At 40.5% G+C, this 9,679-nt stretch overlaps 1 long non-coding RNA gene across 1 annotated transcript; it reads left to right on the plus strand.

Annotated features, from left to right (window-relative positions):
• Positions 1-605: 605 nt before the first annotated feature.
• Positions 606-9,089, plus strand: LOC134631179 (uncharacterized). The gene is made up of 3 exons (XR_010094372.1): positions 606-629; positions 7,276-7,360; positions 8,147-9,089. It is a non-coding gene; the product is annotated as an uncharacterized LOC134631179 (long non-coding RNA).
• The last annotated feature ends 590 nt before the right edge of the window (positions 9,090-9,679 follow it).

Genomic DNA, 9,679 nt, shown 5'->3' on the forward strand with positions numbered 1-9,679 from the left:
TTTTACCAGTATACTAACTAGCTAGCGTAACCACGATGCATCGGTGGTGGATACAGCTAGCTAGCATAAGTTCAGAGTTCATAACATTCATAGTATAACTCCGTGCTCTGCTTCGTTTGAATTTTTCTGGTGAGCTCGCGGTTTCTAGACACAAGCTTGTGTTTGTGCGCACATTTGTCTCTGTCTCTCTTCATATAAATATCTGTGTGTTATGTGTGTGTACACCGAGCGCAAAAGATAATTATTAATGTGCATGATTTAGAGACAGAAATAACACGCCAGCAAATAAGATCAATGACATAAGACTAATTCCTTCAATTGACTTTCAGGCGCGGCTCGGAAAAATGTGCATTTTCTGAAGAAATTTTAATTTTAACAGCAAAAAATTGACCCTATGCCAAACTTAGTCGCTAATGGCTGGTCTGTAGACTGTTTGGTAAACCTAAATCAAATTATAGTACTAGCTTTTTATAAGGATGTGTATGTCATGTTACGTATTTCTTGGTTTTTCTATGTTATGTGTTTTATAGAGAAGTAACATTATTCTTTTTTTTCTGTATGCTTTCAGAACCACAGATCGCTCCATCCATTCCATGGCTGAAGCATACATTTTCATTTAATCTGAACAGGTATCATTTTGCATTTACACTGCACATCCTTTTTAAACATTTCATAATAATCTAGACCCTCCCTCATTATCCTCTCATTCACCTTGCTGATGTGTTGGCACTATTGTGTGCAATAATTGCTCTCTCGGCTTCACCCAGGTGTGTGCTCAGTGCTGGTTGTGTAGGGAGATGTGCCCCATTTCCCCTTTTCTAGTCTTCGTAATTGAAAAGCACTCTGAAAATCACTTTTGTAGTAGTAAGTAATATTGCTATTGCATTAGTTACATCCGTTGTGTGAGTTAGTAAGAGATCCTTGTCCACTAATTTCCTCTGTCCAGTTATAAATGCAGCAACATTTTCTATGGAGGGCAAAGGGAACATTTCATTTTGGTTGTGTCCTGTTATTTTGGAGTGTAACTACTTAAAGAGTAACTGAAGCCTAACAACTTGTTTTGCTTAGAAACTGTTATAATGGGTTTTTACAGTGCAATCTTTCAGTTTTGGGCAGCTTTTGACATTTTTGTGTAAACTTGTTAAATTCTACCCTTTTTGGTCTAACTCTTACACATGGTTTACATTGGCCACAGGAACACTTCGAAGTGGTGCGCTTAGGAAAATCATACACTGTCAGCTTCTCCGCTGTTCACACCAGATGCATATTTCTCCACAACGGTCCAAAAGCGCTTCTGTTCATCTGTTTATTCAGAGCTAAAAAACCCCCCCCACATTTACTATTGCAGGCCGTGAGGTCCCGCAGCCTTGCACACCTGCACCTGTGGGCAGAGTCACATGAAATTACTCGAGCTAATCTAAACTTAGCTTTAGCTCCCTGGCTATCAAGAGACGGGCCCCTTTCTATGCCACTAAGCCGCTGCAGGGCAAAACGATACAGATCAGGGCAACTCAACTTGTCACAGAAGCAGATTCTTCTATTTTCACATGTCCTTCTGGTGGCTGGCCTCTGTGTTAAAGAGAAACTCACCCCCTCTAAATTATCTTCCTGCCTTCTAATTGCTATTTGAAAAAATGCTGAAGAAGGCGTTACTTTAAGAGGCGTTTCTAAACTGTGATTGACGTGTAGCATTCCATGTTTAGTTTAGCTCCAGTGTGTCTCTGCATGTTGCAGAGGTAATCCGACCATAATGACAATATAATGTCTATTAATCACATCCACACAATCACAACCACTGCAGAGAAGTATTTGCCCCGATTTAATAATTCTTTTAATGATATTATTTATTCTTTATGTTGTAGTTTTCATCGTAGTTTACTTATTGATTGTTTTTAGCCACAATGCTAAAGCTATTGCTGTGTTGCTAACGTATGAGTAAATGTCTGAATAGAAATATAACCTGTACAAATCACATCCACACAATCACTGCAGTAAAATGAAGTATTTGCCCTGATTTTACTGATAGTATTTATTCTCTTTGTCATAGTTTTCAGCCAGTTGCTCTAAATCTCCTTTGTGCAGCTCTTTGGTAACAAGCTAGAGACACCGGCCGGGCGGGGGGGAGTGTGTCTGTCTAAGACAGTGGTTCTCAACCTTTTTGGGTCGCGACCCCCAATTTAACATGCACTGCTGCCCCGACCACACACATACGCAGTCGCATTTACATAATCAGACAAGCACTTGTGAACTCACTTCAGCTATTAGTTTCTTTATCTTTTTTTTATTTTGAAACACTTTGGGATTTTTGGGAAATCATAAATCAGCATGAAGGGGCTAACTTTCCTATTAACAGACCGACAGTAGTCGCAACATCCCATCATTTTGCGGTTAAAATGTAGGCCAACCTAAACAAATAACGGAAACGTCGTTGTAATGAAATACAACAATAACAGCGCGTTATAACTTTAACAAAACACAGTAGAAAAACAACCCATGTTTAATTTTAAACCCCTATGTGTTAAGACAAAAGCTAATGGACCCAAGAAGCAGAACGCACGGAGGCAGAGTTGCAGTGAAGACAATTTATTTACAGTGAGGGGGGGAGATATTTACAAGGACAACATATGTACAACGTGTATGAATGAGGACGCGGAGCCAGGACGTGCTAGTGACGAAAATACACATAAGCAGTGCACTCGATCTAGAAAAAAGGAGAGGGAGGAGAATTAGGAGGGTCTTGCCTGTTAACCGAGAAAAGCTTAAAACTTTACAGAGAGTTGGAGAGCTTACTTGGCACTGTTTGGAGCCCAAAACCTCCAGGCTAGGCAAAACAGTCGAGGCCAAAATCCTAGGGAGGAAACAAAACTCCTTACAGACACCAAAGTAATCCAAGGGCTCCAACAGGCAGGGGCAGAATTTCAACACTCCAAAAACGCCAATACTCCGACACTAATCTTCTGTCAGGTAGCTCCTAAAAACACTTCTGAAGAGAGCATCTGATGAATAACAGGTGCGCCAGGTTCAGTGACTCACTGCCCCGCCTACCTATACAAAAAGGGAGGCACCAAAAACACATACAAACAAAAACACCACATCACTAAAACCCAACTCCTAACACTATGGTCCGAGAGCTTAAACATGAAAAATAACAAGTTCTCGGTCAAAGCAGAGATGTTTTTTGGAAACAGTTTAATGTGATGGCTGAGCCTGCTTGTTGGAACAGAACAGCTTCAGTCGTGGCTTTATGTATGTTCGACACGGCCACGCGAAGATCACTCTCAACTCTGACGAGTCGTGATCTCTATTTGTTTTTCATGTGTGTCAGCGCAGAAAAAGTCTTTTCGCACAGATATGTGGACGCAAATGAAAACAGGACATCAGTTGCAGCTTTTGACAGTGCTGCGTACTCCACAAATTCGCCAGAGTGCTTCACTGACCAGAATCTGATCCGCACAGATCAGAGTTGCATACAAACACTGCGTTGATACAATGCATTTTGGACAAACAATGAAGCAGAAAACAACTCTGTTTGAAATTACTTAATTTAATATGAATGTAACAATGCTTTATTTTAGAATGTTTAAGTAAACCAATGTTTAAGTTTACGTTCTGTGGTTTCAGACTATCTGTGAATGCTTCTGCTTTCTGCAGCTCCTGCTGACAGCAGATCGGGGAGAGAAAAAAAAAACATTTCTTTGCTCAGCTGTGTGAAAGAATGATGAGGGCAGATATGAAATGAGTGGACAGATTAGTTGTTGTTGTTTTGGTGTTGCCTAGTTACGGCCGACAGTAACTGGCTTTGAGTAATAAAATACCTGTTTGAGACCAACCACTTGTCATTCATTCGGAAGCTACATTCATTTATATTTTTCCAAAATGATTTGGCGACCCCAATTGGGGTTGGGACCCCAAGGTTGCGAATGTGTCTTAGAGACGATGCTGGTGACTGGCATGTACCGCTGACGTAGGCATGAACTGCTTTCAGCCAATCACAAAATTCAAATGCAATAGCCACCTTTCAACCCTAAGAGGGCAGCACTAAGACATTTTTAGACCAAAAAGTGTAAAAAAAATTTAACAAGTTTACATGAAATTGTAAAAGAAATGCCCAGTAACTGAAAGGTTGCATAGGTAAAGACTCACTAATACAGTTTATAAGCAGAAAAAAGCTGTTTTGTACGGTGGCCCCTAGAGACAAAGCACGTACAAACTCCAAAACACTTGCAAACTCCAAAACACTTGCAAACTCCAAAACACTTGCAAACTCCAAAACTCCAAAGCACTTGCAAACTCCAAAACACTTGCAAACTCCAAAACACTTGCAAACTCCAAAGCACTTGCAAACTCCAAAGCACTTGCAAACTCCAAAACACTTGCAAACTCCAAAGCACTTGCAAACTTCAAAACACTTACAAAGGGAATATATATATTCCCTTTGTTTCCTCAGTTATCGGATGTGGAAATGCAAGGACTGCAGCCTGAAAATCTGAGCTACTACAACATTATCGACTTGATCATCGGTTTCATGGCAGGCACCGTCCTTACCCATGCATCCATGAAAATTGCCCCTGTTCATCCAGGACATGGAACGGTCTACAAAAACATCTAGCTAGGAACCATCTTTCTCAGGAGTCCACACAAAAAACCTCTTCATTCAAGTGCTACATTTGTGACCACAATCAGCTTTCCACAGAGTATGATTTTTTTCAACATATCAAACAACATTTAAAAAAAAAATGAACTTGTCTCTTGTATGTTTAATGGTTGCTCATACAAAAGCAATATATATGGCAGTTTCAAGACCCATAAATGGAGAAAACATAATTCATGCACTGTTAAAGACTTAAAAAGTGGAATATTTGTCGCATCATCTATCAGCTGCTATCCTACCAACCATCACAGACTCAAGAGATTTTGAAAAGGAAGTTGAACTGAAATTAGCTTTACTTTTACTTAAATTGGAACACACATACTTAGTTTCCAGTACAGCTGTGAATGAATTGCTTGAGGAGCTACATCTTATAGGAACTGTCTCTGTGCGAGTTAGTCAAAACACAATTAGTCAGTTTTTGGGAGATAACAACTGTCATGTGGAAGCATCTGTGGTTGAAGAGCTAGCCACTGCACTTTGTTCTTCAAACCCAATTCAAAAAGCAATAGTGAAACAAGGTCCATTGTCTAGCGCAAATCATATTATAAAAGAGAATTTGGTGTAGTGTCACCAGTGGAATATATTCTTGATAAAAGAAAACAAAAATCACTACAATATGTATCTGTGCTGAAAACATTGCAGCAGCTTCTAAGTTCAGATACTATTTTCTTAAAGACTGCCAATTTGAAAGAGAGATATGAGTCTCCTCTGAGTGATAAAGCAGTTTATAGTTGTCCCTTTGATGGTGAATTTTTCCGAAACAACAAACTTCTGTCTCAAGACTGTGCAATTTCAATAAATCTCTATATCGATGATTTTGAAATATGTAATCCAATTGGGACATCACGAAGAAAACATAAAATCTGTGCCCTCTATTGGACCTTAGCTAATCTGTCCCTTGGTTGTCAATCTTCACTGTCATCGATACAGGTTCAAGGTTCAAGGTTCTTTATTTGTCACATGCATAGTTATACAAGTATAACACACAGTGAAATGTATCCTGACACGCTCCTCAACATGTGCAAAAAAAAAAAAAAAAAAAAAATACACTTGGCTCTGCTGGTCAGAAGTGATGAGTTGAAGGTGTATGGCTATGAAGCAGTGCTTGAGCCTCTCATTAGTGATTTAATTTCCTTGGAAAACCACGGTGTGTTTTTGCCAAAGTTAGGGAAATTTGTTAAGGGAACAGTACAGTGCATAATAGCTGATAACCTTGGAGCCCACGGCATCGCTGGATTTGTTGAAAATTTTTCAAGTGGTCATCTGTGCCGATTTTGTACAGCTTCAAGATCAGAAATTCAAACCAAGGCATTAGATAGTGGCATTTTTATTTCAAGAACAGAAGAGATTCATTCTGATCATCTTAAAATCATAGAGGAAAAATCTCTGGACAATTTCTGTGGTGTAAAGAAGAGATGTGTCCTTGCTGAGAAACTGAGTCATTTCAAAGTAACTACTGGTTTCCCCCCAGATCTGGTCCATGATCTATTTGAAGGGATTGTTCCTGCAGAGATAGCTCTGTCTTTCCATCTTCACGTCTAAGAAATATTTTACACATGCATATTTAAATGACTGTATACTGAATTTCCCCTTTAAGTGGACTGACAAAGTAAATCGTCCCCATCCAGTGCCATTGAACTTTGCATCTCGAAAGACAATAGGTGGCAATTCACACGAAAATTGGAGTCTGTTAAGGTTTTTCCCCCTCCTTGTTGGCCAGAAGGTGCCTGCTGATGAACCTGCATGGAAAATATTGACAGATCTAAAGGATATTGTGGATATAATCGTCTCACCTGTTCATACAGAGGAGTCAATTGCATATTTGAATTTCAAGATCTCCGAGCACAGAGTGCGACTCAAAGAGGTTTTCCCAGACTACAACTTGCTGCCTAAGCACCATTTCTTGGAGCATTATCCTCAGCTTATTCGTCAGTTTGGACCATTACGCTGTCTGTGGACTTTGAGATTCGAAGCCAAGCACAGTTTTTTTTAAAAGAGTTGTTCGATACACAAAATCTTTCAAGAATGTGCTGTTATCTTTGGCAGAACGACACCAATTTCACATGGCACAGCAGATATTGATGTACCCTAACAAACCTCTCCTGGAAGTATCAAATGTTTCAACTCTTTCTATTGATGTGTTGAAAGAGGAGATTGCACAAGCAATACGGTTGAAACACCCAACAGTGGACCATGTGTGTCTGGCAAAGAATATCACTTACAATGGATTCAACTACAGAACTGAAATGATCCTTGCATATGGATCTTTGGCTGGGATTCCTAAATTCACTGAAATCATCCACATGTTGGTTCTGAAGGACAAGCTGTTTTTCATTGTTCGCAAGCTGAGGGCGTGGCATTGGGAGCATTTCAGGGCCTTTGAACTTCAAGTGAGCCCCAACAAGGACATTTTGCTTTTGGGGCCAGATGAACTGACAGATCCATATCCATTGGTGGATTATACTGTAGGAGGAATGCGTTTGATTACCTTAAAGAGATATATTCAAGTTTAAGGTCTGCATTGACATAGCACTTACAATTTTAACCTGATCATCTTTATGCCAACACAAGGAGATTGTAAATGGGAACTAATGCCTCCTCCCTCCCTTGCTCCTTTTCTATAGACATCCAGGACGTGTTTTGACATTAAATTCCTGCGCTACATAAGTAGTTTGTGCACAGTCTACATCAACCCTTCAACACGCACAGGTAAGAATGACAGTTGTGACTTGTAACATTTATTCCTAACCTGGTCTTCTCTTGCCTCCTCTGGTCTCCATGGAAGAGCATGTCCACAAAAAAGTCAAGGTTGGACTTAGAGCACACTTTATCTTCTGTGCAATACAGGCTAGAAAAGTCCATGACATAACTGGACCACTTTTGGCTTTGGAAAATATCCTTTGTATAGGATAAGGTGTGGTTGTACACACTAAACATGCAATCCAAATTTGCAGTCTTCTGTGACAGTACCCTTATAACATATGTTCAAAAACCTGCAGTGGGAGCTGATACTGTGTTGTGTCTCTTTCCTTTGTGTTATTTTATGTTGTAAGTTTTGTGTAGACTAGCGCTGAGAGGCAACTTGATCCACAAATATGGCAAATCCCATACGACTCCTCATTTTGTTGAGTGACAATAGCTCTGAGAGGATGGATCTATCAAGGGTGCCAGACACAGTTGAAGAGCTCATTGAACAAGTTAAAGAGTCATGCAAAGTTGCTGGAGGTATCAGGCTGCAATATAAAGATGTAGACTTTGGTGGAACATTTGTGAACTTCAACTCAACCTCCATGATCAAGGATCTTACCACCATCAAGGTCATACCGTCTGCTACTGAAACATTAATTTTAGAATTTGTAGAAAGTGACCTAGATACAAGCTCCATCTCAACACACACTGATGACACAGTCATACTAAGCAGCAGCTCCTCTGAGAAACTCCGCACAGAGCCCTGGCCAAAGGAGTTCAACATCCCACAATTCTCTTTTGAAACAGAAGGTCAACTTGAGAAAGGGAATGCGGAATACACAAAGGACCAAACCAGGCGCACACCTACATCGAAAATGTTGTCCGACATTCTGGAAAGACTGGCAGAGAAGATTTTCTCCTACAAGGCGTACCCCAGTGATGCAGACCTGAGTGACGTTGCGGAGGCTCTGACAAGGAAACATCCCTGCTTAAGGCAACCAGACTCCTTCAATGAGAGCTACGGATGGAAACTCAGACTAAAGACTAAGATGAGCCTGACATCAAGAACCTCTTGGAAAGATGGCCAGGTCTATTTCAGATGGAAGAGGTATAACTTTAACTTTTTTGTACTAATGCCTTTTATCATAGTTTGGAAATGGGAAATATATGTTTTGACTTTTTCTTGTTGGAAGTTGGTCTTTAAAAAAATGTATTGTACACTGTCTACTCATGTACAGATTAATGCAGAGTTTCTGCGGGTTACTGCAGTTCCCCTGCTAACCAGATTCATGGCCAATCAAACCAATCAAAATGAACCACAGACAGAGCAAAGTACAAAAACACACATATATCGCGATTGTTGTTGTTCTTCGGGCTGTGACGTTGCGGACAAAGACTTTTGCGCGCGACTTTTCATAGCCAGATGGGTTCGCCCCTGTTCCCAGTTACGTCCGCTTTATGTTTCCACCGCAACAAGCGATTTCATCCGCGCTAAACTGAACTGCTCTCAAGCGCACCGTGCCGATTTGTCGGTGGAAAAGGGGCATTAGTCACCTCATGAGGATAGAGAGGTGAAAAAAAATTCCTTTCACGCAGCATGCTCTCCATATTGCATAGTAACAATTTTAACTGTTCCTGCAGGATGCTGATGCTGACATTAGGAGGGAGTGTATACTTAAATCTCTCATTATCTACCTTGGAGAACGTGTTGAGGACTTGATAAAAGAATACATGGTATGTCCATATCTGTTCTATCTCTACATGAGATGCAGTCTCTTGATGTAAATTTGACAACTCTGCTATTAAATGCAGTGATTAATGTAGAACAGCAACGATTAATCAACTCATCAAGTTAATATCTTAGGGTTCTGTATTGTTTTCTTTTTTTTCTTGGGCTTTGTGGAACATTTATGAAAATGTTTATGAAAGCCACGACTCCGTAAAACATAAGACACAGGAGGAGGCAAAATCTCTGTTCATGCTTCTCATCAGGGCCAGCTCGTCCATCTTATTCCTGAGTGAGCGTACGTTGGAAAGGAAGATCCCAGGAAGAGCAGTTCGCAGTCCACGTCTCCTCAGGCGCACGAGTGCGCCGGCTCGCTTTCCTCTCCTTCGGCGTCTCACTTTCCTGATCAAGGTCTGCAGTAAATCTGCCGCAGATGCGTCAAAAATTGGAAGTAAATCCACAGGTGTTGTAGTCCTGTAGTTAAGAAGCTCTTCTCTGGTGTAAGAATATCCAGAGGAGTGCCCAGACACACAAGTTATGCACAAAAACAAAACAGAAGTAATGCACTGAAGTACCAGGGCATCCATACGCGGCGCCATCTTGGATAGTTCCAA

The sequence above is a fragment of the Pelmatolapia mariae genome, linkage group LG7 (assembly GCF_036321145.2).
Source record: "Pelmatolapia mariae isolate MD_Pm_ZW linkage group LG7, Pm_UMD_F_2, whole genome shotgun sequence".
In the NCBI taxonomy this organism is placed as follows: Eukaryota; Metazoa; Chordata; class Actinopteri; order Cichliformes; family Cichlidae; genus Pelmatolapia; species Pelmatolapia mariae.